Here is a 12905-nt window from a genome sequence, read left to right on the forward strand (position 1 = left end):
ACGCCATATAACCGTAAATAAAATACGTTGAGTGTGTCGTTAAATAAAACATTTCTTTCTTTCATTCAGTTTTTGCGGCATGTTCCGTATTCATTCGGAAATGTTCCGCTTTGCACACTTTATCAAAGTGTAATATTTTATGATGGAATATCTGGTGATGAAATTACAGCAAAACAGTTAAATATTCTATTAAAACGCAATAAATGTAAGTAACTGCTTATTAATTTGTTGATGTTATATGATGATGAAGATGATAACCAGTGTTTGTGTGTGTGTGTGTGTGTTTTTGAGGGGGGGGGGAGGGGGCATTAATAAAATGGAACAGATCGAAAATTGAACGATTGACTGACAAGACAAGGATTGGTATAGTTATCGGGTATAGTAAAACTTAAAATTTGTTTTGTTTAACGACACCACTAGAGCACATGGATTTATTAATCATCGGCTATTGGATGTCAAACATTTGGTGATTTTTACATATAATAGTTTCAGAGAGAAAACCTGTAAAAATAATAATAAAAATTACTTGTTTTATTGTCATTTCAATGGTAAAAACATGTTCCGCCATCTTTGTTTGACACCTCTGTTTATATCATTTTGTAAGCTCTTATTTGATTGGATTACACAATTTTGTGTTAACAACAGCCATGGACCACAGAATCGTTTTTGTGTGGAGGGGAAAACAGGGATTAAACATGCCTTAATGAGTTTATTATTTGCTGTCTAGTGAATAATTTAATTACTTATGTGCAATGATATGTTGTTACAGCTTGAATTGTTTATTTTCCTGTTATGATTTATCGGTGCTAAATTATTTTTGCACAGCATGGAAGACGTTAGCATTGAGATGACGATTACCGTGTCTGTTATAATTAATGGGGAAAAAATACAATGAAAACGAAAGGCACAAGTCTATCTGTTGACAGTATTATTGAAACCAATACAATGTACAACTGGACAAAAGATGACTTCGGCGTATACACGAGGCCGATGATTTTGTACTTGATATTTAGGATCAAACTAAGAGGTCGGCTTATACAAGGAGTCGGCTAATACACGGCAATATACGGTAGTTGTCCAATGAACTACTGGTACTATCATAGATTCTAATAAGTTGCCAGACTGAATATTAGGTCGTCACAGACAACCAGACAACTGTACAAATTGACCACTGGATGGGGTATATATATGTATAAAAATATTTTTAATTCCCTTCATCCATCCCCAATCCTATGTGATCTAATAATTACCAGCAGAGACACACAACTAATAATGACCGGTCTCGGTGGCACAGTGGTTAAGCCATCGGACTACAGGCTGGTTCGCACCCCGGTACCCGGTTCCAACCCAGAGTGAATTCTTAAGGGTTCAGTGTGTTGGTGTAAGACCACTACACCCTCTTCTCTTTCACTCACCACTAACAACTAACTGGACAGACAGCCCAGATAGCTGAGGCGTGTGCTCAGGACAGCGTGCTTGAACCTTAATTGGATATAAGCACGAACATAATTTGAAATGAAATTGAACAATAATGCCATGATAACATTAATAGTCTTTGATGGTAAAAAAATATATTAATGATTCAGTTTAAAAAAAAAAAAATATCTGACCAAAACGCAAAAGGAAACTACTTTTTCATATTTACATGTATAATCAATGTTTTAACTTCATTATAGTGCACATAAATCATACAGCTAATGTACACAGTTGTTATTGTGCCAGAACGCAGCTGTACACTGCTTGAACAGTAATTTCTTTAATACAGCTGGTAATATCTTTTTTTCAGTAATACACTGCTAGTTTGTGACTTTTACATAGTAAATTAGTAGAAATGTAAGTCATTCCTGCACTGACACATTGGTAACTTCAATTTGTATTAATTAATTGCTTTAATTAATATTATGATGTACAATTAATAGCAGTAGTACTGTATTTTTGAAAGAAGTTACATTAAAAGAGCTGGTTACAATTATGAAAATTTTCACATTCATACGAACTATACTCTATTTTTATATCCCTATCTCCCATCCTAAAAATTCCACATCAGAAATGTTTCATTTGTAAGGATTACAGGACATAACATTCCACGCAAACCTGTCATTTTGTTGTCAGCTAAACAACTTTAAATTCCCACAAACCGCCAATCAATTATGTTATGAACCATTAAATTCTATATAAAATCTGAAAACTTGAGGATCATCCAAAAAAATTTCATATATGAAAACCCCCATATTTCCCAAGTGGCCTAGACTGATTCCAAGACCGGTTCATGCACAGACTACATGTATCAGTAGACAAACTAAAACATACTGCCTTAATTATTGCAAATCAGTTTGCTTCAAATACATTTGGAACACCAGTGTAGTACAGAAACGCAGGACAAGTATGTTACACGGGGCTTCTAGAATTTTCATAAAATCCACTAGCCATGGGATCAGTGATTTAAAATATTTACTAGCCACGATTAAAAATTCACTAGCCCTACATTATTTCAAGTTAAACAATAGTAATAATTGGATATATGTCATCTAAAGAGGGAGATAGAGCTTAAAAACACTAACATTGGGGGGGGGGGGTATGGGTAGGGGTGGGAGCAGGATATTCATATTTACAAAACAGACTTAATTAACTGCATCATTTGACCAAACAAATTCACTAGCCATTGTGCATGGCAATAGTAGTTATTTACTAACCCAACATTGAATATCACTAACCATGGGAGTGGGGATACCATAATCTAGAAGTCCTGTGTTACACTTACAGAAAATTCACAAAATCAAACAATTGGCTACCTAGCTACATATCACTTGAACACACTTCCAGTTACCCAAGACTTTTGAAATATTGTTATATATATATATACTCTTCAAAAAAAGTAGGGGAACTCTAAAATAAGAATTTACAATTGCCAAAATTGTAAGGTATATTAGCTGTGGGGAATGGTTGTATGATAATAATGAATTAATTGGGCAAACATTACAACCAGTAGTTCAGTATTACAGTACGTTTTATGACCACCAAAGATCTTGAAGGACGATTGGGGTCAGAAGTGAAATTTGAAAGTCAACGTTTTTTTAATCAGTAAATACACTAATACAAACAATACAAATGACTAAAAACAAAACAATAACAACTGTATGATCAACAGAATAAAAAGATTGACAGAAATAATGTTCCACAGTGATTAATAGACCTTCCTGGAAATTGTCAAAATCGAGAATAACTCCCCACGTACGTGTACTGAGCAACTGCGTGATGCACGTGCAAACTATGAAATGTGTTTCAGTGTGTTTACAGAAATAATGTTCCACAGTGATTAATCGACCTTCCTGGAAATTGTCAAAATCAAGAATGACACCCTACGCACGTGTACGGGGCAACTGCGTGATGCACGTGCAAACTATGAAATGTGTTTCAGTGTGTTTACAGAAATAATGTTCAAAAAATCTGACATGAAATGCACGTGAAATGTGTTTCAGTGTGTTTACAGAAATAATGTTCCACAGTGATTAATCGACCTTCCTGGAAATTGTCAAAATCAAGAATGACACCCTACGCACGTGTACTGAGCAACTGCGTGATGCACGTGCAAACTATGAAATGTGTTTCAGTGTGTTTACAGAAATAATGTTCCACAGTGATTAATCGACCTTCCTGGAAATTGTCAAAATCGAGAATGACACCCTACGCACGTGTACTGAGCAACTGCGTGATGCACGTGCAAACTATGAAATGTGTTTCAGTGTGTTTACAGAAATAATGTTCCACAGTGATTAATCGACCTTCCTGGAAATTGTCAAAATCGAGAATGACACCCCACGTACGTGTACTGAGCAACTGCGTGATGCACGTGCAAACTATGGAATGTGTTTCAGTGTGTTTACAGAAATAATGTTCCACAGTGATTAATCGACCTTCCTGGAAATTGTCAAAATCGAGAATGACACCCTACGCACGTGTACGGGGCAACTGCGTGATGCACGTGCAAACTATGAAATGTGTTTCAGTGTGTTTACAGAAATAATGTTCCACAGTGATTAATCGACCTTCCTGGAAATTGTCAAAATCGAGAATGACACCCTACGCACGTGTACGGGGCAACTGCGTAATGCACATGCAAACTATGAAATGTGTTTCAGTGTGTTGATAAACAGACTTGAACGTTCTTTACTAGGATGTCTGTGGTCAAAACATATGTTCGGTCTAATAGTTGATATTAACATTAATATTTCATGTTCCCCTACTTTTTTTGAAGAGTATATATTACCCCAGAGGTCACTCATAAATATTTTTCACATTTTTTCATTGAGAAATATTCTGTATTGGTGTAATGAACAACTTCCAGTTACCCAAGATTTCGAAATATTGTTGCTGGTTTGTTTTAGAATTGAACAACTGGCTACCTAGCTACATATTACTTGAACAGACTTCTAGTTGCCCAAGATTTCGAAATATTGTTGCTGGTTTGTTTTAAAATCGAACAATTGGCTACCTAGCTACATATTACTTGAACAGACTTCTAGTTGCCCAAGATTTTGAAATATTGTTGCTTGTTTGTTTTAAAAGTAATAACTCCCTTTCTCTCTCCCTTGTATGATTTGGACACTCAGGGCAATATTGATAACTGTAAACAACTCCCAATTTAATAGTATATATATCAATAAATGTAGTTTTCTAAAAGATTTCTATTTTCATTTGTTTTCATCAATTTCCCCCCCGTTCTAAACCTGGTGACAGCATCTGGGAATGAAATTACTTCAAGAATTGCTCGAGTTGTTTAACGACATCAAGTACTTCATAAAGAGTCTGACTCTCATGCGAACGGATCAGTTTCATCTTGATCTTATTCATACATACCCTTCGGCTGAAAACAGCAGAAGTCGCCAAAGCCAATTGCACAAAGATTTATATTGAATTCCACCTCTGGAGATGAGACCTGCGGCCCAATCAATACACTACAATTACACACAGATCCCCAGCTTGTCAGCTCCAATCAAATTTGATGGCCGCACTATGATTTCATCATTGCTCTCGCAGCTCTATTGACGTGATCACCGTCTGCTGTACAATGTCATCTGTTTCTCGCTGTCCTACCTGGTCAGTGAACAACCCTGCTAGATTTACACCACTAAAATCTGTCTTCACTTGTTGCTTCCCAGTCCCATACTGCAGGGTAAACAGATTTCTCAAAGTAAACCTGATGCCTCGCTAAAACTACTCATTCCCTCAATGTCCCCAACCCAACTCCAATTCCACATAATTCAATACTTTTTTCTTTTTTTTAATTTCATCAGTATAATTATATATATATATATATATATATATATATATATATATATATATATATATATATATATATATATATATATATATATATATTACCCCAGACGTCACTCATAACGTAAAAATATATTTTTCACATTTTCTCATTGAGACGATTTAAAGCTAGCTTACAAACCAATAAAATTGTACTAAATATGATGTCAACATACTTTGGCAAATACATACAATGATGTCACATAGTTTAAAGTTGTTTTCCTTTTCTTTCTGTTTTTTTGTTAATTAATCATCAGCTATTGGATTTGAAACATTTGTTAATTCTGACTCGTAGTCATCAGAGCAAACCTGCTACATTTTTTTTTTAATGCAGCAAGGGATCTTTATATGCACTTTTCCACAGACAGGAAAACACATACCACAGCCTTTGACCAGTTGTGATGCACTGGTTGAAACGAGAAAAAAAAAACAATCAGTTGAATGGATCCACGAGGTGGTTCGATGCTGTGATGCAAGCACCTCAAGCGAGATCTCAACCAACTGAGGTAAATCCCTCCCTGTAGTTTAAAGAGTTTGCATTTACTAGCTGGGGTAATAAATAGAATAACAAACTCGGTACCAGTCATTATCAAATTTATGCAACTTGTGAAATAAATGTTCATTGGTCACTTGCTAATAAATATTTAAAAATTTGAAATTTCCAAAATATCTTTCTATTAGTTTGTGAAGACTGTCACTGAGAATACTATATTAAGTTGCAGAACTATCCAATTAAAACTCAAGATGTAATGCTTTTAAATTTTCAATGTTATAATGTTCTATCTAAAATGTTTAAATTTAATACAAATTCACAATTTCCAAAATACCTCTCTATTTGTTTGTGAAGACTGCCTCTGAGAATCATAGAACCAAATTTCAGAATTATCTCATCAAAGTCTAGGAGACGATATAGGCTTTTAAAATTTTAATGTTAAATTTCTATTTAAAATGTTTAACTTTAATAAAAATTCACAAATTCTAAATTTCCAAAATATCTCTCTATTAGTTTGTGAAGACTACCCCAGAGCATCATAATACCTAGTTCCAAAACTATCTGGTCAAAATTCTAGGAGATGATACTTTCAAAATTTCAATTTCAATTTTAAAACAATTTAATAAACATTAAAAATTTCTGAAATATCTGTCTGTTTGTTTAGGGTGTCCCAGAGGATTATTATACAGTGAAAACCCTCTAAACCGGACACCCTCGGGACCAAGTAAAATGTCCAGTTTTAAGAGGTATCTGGTTTAGAGAGGTTAATTTCAGTAATGATATTTAAAAAAGGACTGTAAAAAAATGTCCGGTTTTGGGATAATTCCGGTTTACAGAGGGTCTGGTTTTGAGAGGTTCCAGAACAATTCAATGAAAACTGTAGGAGAAGATAAACTTCAAAGAAAAAGTTGACAGACATAAAAAAGAAGAAGACACCCCCCCCCCCCCCCATATAATTAATATTATAATATTGATAGCAATTAATAAAGCGAAACAAATCATGAACAAAACCAACACCATCTTAGATGTACAGAAAAAACCCAAGAAGTCTTGAACAATGCACTGAGATAGTTAGCAAATCTGTCGTTGCCAGAAATATATCTCTTCTTGTGTGTCATTACCAAAATCAAATAACCATCTGGATTGCCTAATTACACACATGTCAATATAGCAGTCAGAATGTTCTATTCTCTTTTGTGGACGCAAGGGTCATTATAACCACTCAGTTCTGCTTAGAAGTCTGTTTATTTCCGCAGGAATATTAAATGCAAAATGTTTGCAGTAACACTCGTCAGGAAACACAGCTTGTACTGCTTGCAGGAACACATTCTCCAAGTCAATAAATGTCAACCACAATTGTGAGTGACATAAAAATAAAAATAAAAATAAAACATTTTTATCAAAAAATGCCATAGGCCTCTTGTATATTTAACAGTAGGGCCTGCACGAGTCCAAAATATTGGACTTGAGTATTCAAGGGTCAAACTCAACTCAAACTCGAGCAGTGGTGTAGTGTGGGTGGGGCCACCGGGGCTGTTGCCACGGGGAGTGCTAACAGTCCACTGGTTAGGGGATGTAATACTTGCCTTGCCCAGGGTGCCTTGCCCCGGGTACTGGCAACCCACGCTATGCCACTGGACTTGAGTACTGGACACTCACACTACATGATAATCACAGCACTCTGAGAAATGAAAATCTGAGTGACCCATTTATCGGTTACGCAGAAATAAATCCAGGAACCCATTTTCTTTTTATCCCATTAAATGGTGCTCTATATTTTGCATGAACAAAAAATAGGTTACGCAAATTAGATTTGCGCGAGCAAATGATCATTGTCACAATTTTCAGAGGCCTGAATCGGATTGAGAAATAAAGTGAAATAGCATTATGCATTTTAATTCCAGCGCTGAACATGGATGCCAATTCATGCCATTGTATTGCATACCATATATTCGACTTTTGTTTTCCCTCCATGTCTGCAACCAGTGGCAAGCATAAATGGCAGAATGACGTTAAAAATATAATTAAATGAGAACGTTCTTCCTTGTACAGGTACTCAAGACCTGTGAATACATTCAAGTCTTGCTAGACATGGCCCATGCTCGTGGAGACCCTATTTAACAGTAAGGATTTTATCCACTTTATTTATGTGACTAACTGATTAATTTCCACACTTTCATAATCATCTACTTTGAGTTATCAAAACAAGAATCCTTCCTAACTACATTTTCAAAAAGCAGATCTTTATAGTACAATTATGAATGCATATACTGACTACAATATGGGAACCCCCTCCCCCATCCGATACTATTACATATTTGTTAGACTACAAGTCTGTCAAATTATTAGAAGGATTAAATGCATTTAATAGGGTCTAGTCATTAATGGCGATCACTTTTTAAATACATGTGTAGGTGCCAAGAAAAAAAAAAAAATCCCTTATGGCTCAAAACTGGTCCCTTAGAAATATAACTTGACACAACCTGGGGCCAGTTGACCTCAACCTCTACATATTATTTCAAAATGTTTTCATTGCTCATTCTGGCCCATGCATGTGCCTGCACACACATACATGCATGCACACATGCACATAAACACACTTGCTCTCTCTCTCTCTGTCTCTCTCTGTCTCTCTCTGTCTCACACCCTCTTCCATGCTTTTTCCAATTTTCTAATATTTTTGCTGCTTTTTTTCTCTCTCTTTTCCACAATATAATCACTCTTTTATACCACATTAATTGTAATCGTATGCCACTAATGCCGTTGACTGTTAAATATCTCAAGTTAAAAATCAATGCATACATAAAACAACTCTAACGGTACAGGTGCAAGTACGTGCATAGTCACATTAGCATGGCAAACTCTAACCCATTATAAAGATATAAATCAATAATACCAAACAAGTTAGCAAACAAGAGTTTGGTTCTACTATGTACTACATTAGAGAATAGTGCCCAATATTATACTAAACAATTTGATGAAAAATAATCAATCATAAACAAATGGTCATTGTTTTAAAAATGTTAACCAATGTAACCCAAATCACCATTTTAACAGTGGCTTGGTGTAAGTATATTAATATTGTAGGCAGATATTTCTAATAAGATAATTGGGGGGTGGGGGGGGGGGGGTGGGGTGGGGGGGGGGGGGGGGGGGGGGGGTAAGGTGCAAAGGGTATAAGAAAAGAATTATGTCTAGTAAAAAGTTTGATCTTTAAAGTATTCATGTAACTGATCAAGTCATGGCAACAATATTTATTTCTTGAAAAACAATAACTACATATATATGATAGTAATGAAAGTATACATTACATTGCATAAAATTGGGCACTTACTGGCATTAAAATATGTTTACATTTCAAATAATATATATGTTATGCATACACGTCATATAAATAAACTTTAAGTATGCCAAGAAAAACCTGGAGGTTAACAAAAACACCACCACATACCAGCTTAGCGGCTTTGATCAGTTGTGTTTCACTTATGAGAGAGACACACATGTCAATCCAGGGCTCGAAAAGGAAGTAAAATATGGCCTGCTGTTATTTTTCTAAAATGGCTGGCCAAAAGAAATATTCCCTGCAGTGCTAAGAAACCAATATGGCCTGCAGTGCTAAGAAACCAATATGGCCTGCAGTGCTAAGAAACAAACATGATAAAAAACGATAGCATGGGGTGACCTCTGAGATGGATATTAGGCATTACAGAATTGAAATATAACAGTTAAATAGCAGATAAGATAATCGTATATACATATCTTGCGTGAAAAAAATGACCTGTGATTATTTGGTGGTTTTAGGAGGTGAATTTCTATTTTGCCTGCTAAGTTTTTTGCAGGATGATATTTCGAGCCCTGCACTCCAATGACAACAGTGATATAAGTAACTGTAAAGCTGATGAGTCTGTAAATTAACAGGTCCCCGTTCCACGAAGCGATTTTAGCCCTACTATTGTCGTAAATACCTACCATCGAGACCTTAAGTTTTTTCTATGATCGTCAGCCCTTTCCACGACGTGGCGTAACTTACTATCGTCGTAAGTTACAGTGAAAATTTACAATTGGTACGAGGCAGTTGTAAGCCACTAACGTAGATGTCAAATGGCAGTTAGATGATGATTTGATAATTTTCTAAGAAGGATACTAACTCTTTGTGTAAAAATGGATCTAATATATACCAAATACCTTTTATGAAACTCTGTGATCGATAAAAAACAGTCTAGGCCTAACGACCTTCACACGAAAATAAGGGAGATAACTGTCATGTCTTATGCATTCGGCAATTATCGCTTACCGAATAAATTGACAAAGTTACTTCATGCTTGTCCCATACCAATGAACACATCCAACATGTTCCAAAAAGTCCGTAAACAATTTATTATTTAACTAATTCGCACTTCTTTGCAAAGAACCTATTAATAATTAAAGGGGCACTTACAACTACCGTAAGGTTGCTTTGTGGAACGGCTGTAAAGTTTACGGTTCCAGTTGTAAAACTCACCTTAAATCACTACAATTAACCTTAGCTACAATTCGTTCGTGGAACGGGGCCCTGGTCTGTTACCTGTACATGTATATGCAGGGCTCATCCTACATATTGCCAAATTAGCCAATTGCTAATTTTTTATACAAAATGGTTACAAAATTTAGTTTTTGGCTAATAAAATATTTCTCAACTTAACCACATTTTAATAAATTTCAAGAAAATACTCTACATTTCTCAAAATTGGCTAAACCAAAATTTGTTCCAATGTGAGCCCTGATATGGGTTAACAGACACCATGCTCATTTCGATGCCTGTACAGTTTTTAATTACAGTACTGAGTAGAACAGAACTTGTCATGTTGTTATTTATTACAGCAAATCCTAATTCATTTCATCACATTGTTACAACAGTTGAAAAAAGTGTTTTGTTTAATACAACTTCAGATTAATTAATCCTTGGCTATTTGATAATTATAGCTGTCTTTACACCTACACTTTAAACTGGTTTAGCTAAACTGATTTAACTAAACTGGTATAACTAAACCAGTCTAAAATACAAATGTCAACACAAACTGTTTTAGTTAAACTAGTGGAAGGTGTAAGTGACAGTGACATCAGTCAGAATAAACATGAAGTGTGTTAGCAAGGGCCTAACAGACTCACAGCCCATTGCAGTGCTGCCACTCTGCATTAAAAAAAGAGTATCGAATCTTGCCCCCAAAAAAGTATCAAAATGGCCTAAAAAAGTATTAAAAAAGTTTTTAAAAAATTCTCTCATCCTCAGGTATATGGGACAGAGCTACCCCATGAAAGAAAGCCATGTAAGACATTTCTATCTTGCATGGGATGTCACGTGCTTGCATTTAACATGACGTTGTTGGTAATACATGACATCATATTAATATGAGATGGTGACGTGAGGTCATTCGACACTGTTTTAAATTAATATTAAAACCTTCATTTTAAAAGCTATCTTGTTAATTTGTAGTGTTAAATTTGATTTAACACATGAAACAAACACAGCAAATACGACAGTGTAGTTTATTTATGACAAAATGATCAAATAAAAAAAGTTACTTGTTCAGCCATCTTTGTCTGTTTGTGTAAAATAATGGTTTATTTACTTCGTCCCAGGTCGAAATTTTCACCACCTTGGGTGTATTATTTATTTCAACTTATTTTCGTGCTTATATCCAATTAAGGTTCAAGCACGCTGTCCTGGGCACACACCTCAGCTATCTGGGCTGTCTGTCCAGGACAGTGGGTTAGTGTTAGTTGGTTAGTGGTTAGTGAGAGAGAAGAGGGTGTAGTGGCCTTACACCTACCCATTGAGCCCTTAAGAACTCGCTCTGGGTTGGAGCTGGTACCGGGCTACAAACCCTGTACCTACCAGCCTGTAGTCCGATGGCTTAACCACTGCGCCACCGAGGCCGGTTACCGTGGGTGTACTTTTTCTATCCCACATGACTGCATATGACGGAGTCTTATAATCAACCATATGACATTCACTACCTTTGTCCTAGTAATGTGTGCTGCTTATGACCAACCTCAAGGAATGCTGTGTACCTGTTGTGAGGATTTGTGATTGTTGAACACTCTGTTCTGCATATTTCAGTACCCTGTCACTTGGTCACTGAGAGCAGCAGGATTAGAGAGCTCTAATAACACTCCACTCAACAAAGAACAAACCACTCCTGAACCAAGACGAACAAAGTACGATTCAATTGGATTGCTTAAGTTATTTTTTTGCAGAAAAAAGTATTAAAAAAGTATTTTCAATGTGAAAAAAGTATAATAAGTAGTATTTCCATGAAAAAAGTATAATACTTTTTAAAAAAGGATAAAGTGGCAGCACTGCCATTGTTGTTTTGATGTCTTGTGCACGTGTAGATAACTATACACTTTAGCCGATAAACTGTTTTAGCTATTACATGTGTGAGTGCTCGTCATTTCCAACCAAAAGTGTTTTAAAAGCTAAACCAGTATCATTAAACTAGTTTAACTTGTGCAAGTGTGAACATGTAGCTTTCAACACAGTCTTCAGATGAAATTCTGATACATTTTTTTTATTAGTAGCGGGAGATCATTTATAAGCACTTCCCCACAGACAGGACAGCTGCACATACCACAGCCTTTGATATACATCGCATTGCATGGGATGGAAAAACAACAATGGTCTGTTGATGGGATTTGATCCTACAACCCAGTTATCTCAGATTACCAACCGAGCTAAATTCCACTCTACAACAGCTGATGGTCAATTTTAGTAAATGAATGAATGAATGGTTAATGACACCCCAGCACAAAAAATACATCAGCTATTGGGTGTCAAACTACGGTAAATACAAAAATGAATTGATGAATGTTCAACATCAATATAAAAATTCAACAGTTAAATTATTTACTTGATGATCAAATAATGGAAAGTGACTGTCAATGTTTATTAGGGTATAACTGAATGCATCAACTAATTGTCGGTTAATTAAAGACACTGTTCTGACTTCGCTGCTATATTTAAGAAGCCTCCAAGTTAACAACTAAAATAACACAAAATATATTTTCTCCTTTAAAATATCAGTGTCTCTATACAATGTTTCTGGTCATCTTAATT

At 35.5% G+C, this 12905-nt stretch overlaps 1 protein-coding gene across 2 annotated transcripts in view; it reads right to left on the reverse strand.

The window, feature by feature from the left end:
* The window catches only part of LOC121383186 (G-protein-signaling modulator 2-like), a 152433-nt gene that overhangs the window by 118840 nt on the left and 20688 nt on the right, over positions 1-12905 (reverse strand). The window lies entirely within an intron of this gene.

The sequence above is a fragment of the Gigantopelta aegis genome, chromosome 10, assembly GCF_016097555.1.
Source record: "Gigantopelta aegis isolate Gae_Host chromosome 10, Gae_host_genome, whole genome shotgun sequence".
NCBI lineage: Eukaryota > Metazoa > Mollusca > Gastropoda > Neomphalida > Peltospiridae > Gigantopelta > Gigantopelta aegis.